At 44.6% G+C, this 4,161-nt stretch overlaps 1 pseudogene; it reads left to right on the top strand.

The window, feature by feature from the left end:
- The window catches only part of LOC102475837 (eukaryotic peptide chain release factor GTP-binding subunit ERF3A-like), a 3,869-nt pseudogene extending 2,875 nt beyond the window's left edge, over nucleotides 1–994 (top strand).
- Nucleotides 995–4,161: the final 3,167 nt, after the last annotated feature.

Here is a 4,161-nt window from a genome sequence, read left to right on the forward strand (position 1 = left end):
GGAAGGTGGGACATAGCAGAGGGTGGGGGATGGGGAATCAGGGATGGCAAGACAAAGGGCAAGGTATGCAGGACGTAAGAATTGGAAAATTATTTGCTGAGAACATATATGTGGATGTACTTTATTGAGCCAATGCACAGTGTATTTTGGATGGAAAATTCATTTGTGTGTTGTGATGGTGTAAAGTGAATTAATAAATTAAAAAAAAAAAGATAGCAGTGAACAATAGAGAGGCAGCACGTTAGTGAGAAACAGATAGGGCTTATTAACTGTTGATGATAACATGTATAGTATTCTCAACTGGATTGGTCTGAGAAGTATTTCATGATGGGCAAAGTATTTTTACAAGCAAAATGAGAAATAGCAATTGACTGTTTTAAAAAATAATTAGAATAATAAAAATAATGATTGGGGAAAACATAGAAAAGATATTGAATGTTGAGGTGGTGAGATTAATGTCTCTGTACTGACGGACATGCATGGCATTCCCTTTTGAAAAAACAATGTAATACACTGTAAAGTTATATGTAATCCAATGTAATATAAAGAAGATTATGATGATGATAATAAAAATAAAATTAAAAAAAAAAGAGATTCTTCCAGGATTCATACTTTGTGATCCTAATAATCTTTGTCATTCTGGACGCACATTTGATGCCCAGACAGTGATTATACAGCGGAAATCCATCATCTGCCCCAGGTATAATGCGGTGCTGCATATCCACACCTGTATTTAGGAAGTCAAAAATTACAGCCTTAACCTGCATGGCAGACAAAAAATCAGGAGAAAAAATAAGACTCCTCTTTGATTTGATTTGTGAAATAAGATCAAGTATGCATTGCTCCTTTAAGAACAGTAGGAACCATTTGCCTTGAGACCTTTGAAGATTACCCTCAGATGGGCTGCTTTACCTTAAAGAGATGAGGGTAGGCCATTGAAATTGGAAACGTTCTGAAATTAGTTCCAGAGAAAGACCAAGCATTTTCTCGATGATCTGGCACAATGCTGTGAGGAAAACTGACTGCAAAGCCTACTTCACACTGCCTTCTCTTGTTTTCTGCCCATTGATAACTCTCCCCATATTTTGCAAAAAGAAAATTCACAGCAAAGGTCCACATTATGTCAGCTTCCCCATACTGAGAGCTCCGCTCTGCCACTGTTGAATTTTTCCCAAGATTTCCTTACCCTTTCAAACTCTGCTTTCTTGGATGGATTTAGCAATAGCTTTGTAAGTAATGTAGACATAACTCCCTACAATAATGAAGAGCTACAGGAAATTTTTTTTATTTTTCATTTTCTGCTTAGGTATATTTAGTCTTTTTTCCCCAGGCAGATCATTCTGAGTGTGTGAGCGTGTGTGTACATGTTAAAAGCACAACTACCATGTTAATAAAATATTCTATTTGAAACCCTTACAAAGAAAGAAAGGAAGGAAGGAAGGAGGAAAGAAAGAGAGGAAGGAAAGAAAGAAGAAGAAAGGAGAGAAAGAAAGAAGATCACATTGGATGTGTGTGATGCCCAAAATCTTGAGAAGAGAATGAAGAAGAGATCATGGAATGTCCCCCCCATAGGGAATTATTTCTTACTTTCTCTCTTTCTGTCTCTCTCCAGTGAGAGCATGTGTCCTATAGCCAAAAAAAAGTTAGATTCTGGATATACACAGAAGATAGAGGCTCAGCATTTGCTGATAGGATCCATTTGGAGTGTGAGTCAAACAGTCAAGGATTGCTCCAAGGTTTGGGACCTGAGCAACTCCTGGAAAATATAAGAAAAAATAGGGGCCAGCAGGTGGCATAGTGGTTAAGTCGCTGGAGTAGCATATGGCCAATCGTTGTTTGAATCCTGGACCTGGCAGCCTGCTTTTATACTCCCTATGTTCCCAGTAATTTAAAATATTAATAATAATCAATAACACTAAATAAATAATTCTTTCTAAAAAGGGGGGAAGCACTATCAATAAAGCAGGATTGGGCAAAGCTTTGAACAAATTAAAGCTGAGGGTCTTTCCAACACTTGAATGGAGATAGATATCAAGGAAGAAGTTGAATACAAAACTGGAGGTTGGGGTTCAGGAAAGAAGTTCAAACTGAAAATACCTTTTTAATTTGTGGAATGGGCCCAGCCAGGTGGCACAGTTGGTAGCAAACTGACCTGCAGTTCTAGAAGCCATGTGACTGACCCTGATCTCTAGGAGGTTTTAAAACCCCTGGGCATGTGTGCTGAAGATTCTGAAAAACCAGAGGACTGGGGGAAGGTGATTGCCGCCTGACCAGACCCTGTTAAGGGTGCTTCTCTCTGCCTTTCTCTCTCCCATGTGCACACGCTGTCTGTCATTCATGCAATAAAACACTGAAGGATGGGTATAGGGCTGGTGATTGGCTGAAAAGATAACATAAAGGATGAGGGTAGCTGAAGACAAGCAGTCTCGGAAGTGGGCCGGGATGCTCCAAACTTCCCTGCTTCGTTGGTATTGGAGGCCTTCCTCAGTACCCAGGTTAACAGCTGCCTCTACTGTTAAATCTCTGCCTACCCTCCTGGGCAGAGTTCACCCTTTTCACCGGAAATAGCTGGGAGGAAGCAAGAGTTTGGAGTACACGTTTGACATTAGACAGCCAATGCTTGGATGGATGGCCCTAAGCAAGCCACTTAGTCTCTCTGGATTTTGGTATTCCCCTCTGTATAATGGGGCTACTAAGGCAAGCCCCCTTGCAAGTTCTAATCTCGGTTCAGTGAGAAAAGAAACCATAAAACCAACTCTCCACTCCTTGTTGCCGCTCAGAGCTTTGCCCAGCACTTTATGCACCCCCCACACACACACACACACACCTACACACCTGCACTTGTCCTATCTTCACACATGCTTTACCTCTCCAGCCTCCAGCTGCTACAAAATTGAGGTGGGGAGAAAAAAAATGAATGAAGGCAAAGATGGGTGGTGGCCTAGAGCGCATCCTGTCCCCTCACCTTGCCTTTCAGGACTGGATCCCGCATAGCCTAGGTGCTGCAGTGCCCCCAAAGGTGTCTGGGCCTGTTAAAGGCGCCAGACCCCCAACTGACTCACAGACCCCGGACCCCCTCGCGCTGGCACCGTGCCCTAACTGCAGGCAGGCGGACCGGGTTCTCGGCCCCGGGGCATTTCCGGGGACAGGAACAGAGTCCTGTGGCCGGCGGCCACTGCTGTACGAGCTCTCAGAGGTTTGAAAACGTCGCTCTGACGTTTCCAGACAACAGGCGAAGAAGCCGCCACCCAGTCCCCCACCAGACCGAACTCGGAACCTGCGGGTCTCAGGCACAAGTGCCACTCTCACTGCTGGGGTGTGGACGCTGGTGGAGGTTGGGGGGAGTGGGGGAGGGGCCCTTTCTTCTACGGTTTTAAAAGGCATTCCCTTTTTGCCTTCTACTGCTGAGGGAAAAGGGAGCCCAAGTTTTCTGTAGACAGGTCATCCTAGGAAGATTGTGTCGGGTTCCCTCTGTTCTGGGGGATTGCTCTCCTGCAGGAAGGATTCTGCACCTGCTTTTGCTTGACACCCAGCTGCGAGGAGAGTGCACCCAGGCTAGACCGCATGCCTTGGGATCACGGTGCCTGAGCCCGAGGATGACATCCCGAGCGGCGGGCATTGCTGGCGAGATCGCAGATCATTGTAGAAATTCATTAAGCCGAATCTTCAGGGCATTCCAGGAAGCTTGGCCTAGCGAGAACCATGTCTGGCAACAAGGGACAAATTGACCCGGATGTTTCTGGCAGTGATTCTTAACCTTTTGGGGGTCACTAACCTCTTCAAAATTGACCCCAACCCCTAAACAAGCAACACTTTAGGACACATGTCCTTCGTTCCAGAAACACCCCTAACACTCACACACACACCTCTCTTCTATCATACCTGGGGCCCTGGATGAGAAAGGCACCTGATTTGTAATCTCTGCAGGGAAAAAAACAAAAAGTCTGTTTTCATAGGGTGTGTGTGTGTGTGTGTGTGTGTTCTCACTAACAATGGACAACAGCTAATCAATGGATTAAGTGAATTTGGTGGATATGAAAGCACCCAGACCTCCTGGGAAAGGAAAGATGCAATTAGAATGAAATCATTCCCTTGGGTTGATCTGGCCTTTCCAAACCACCAACAAAAATGTAATTAGGGCAAAACTACTGTGGAAGGAAG

Source organism: Tupaia chinensis, unplaced genomic scaffold (assembly GCF_000334495.1).
Source record: "Tupaia chinensis unplaced genomic scaffold, TupChi_1.0 Scaffold000527_1, whole genome shotgun sequence".
Classification (NCBI taxonomy): Eukaryota; Metazoa; Chordata; class Mammalia; order Scandentia; family Tupaiidae; genus Tupaia; species Tupaia belangeri.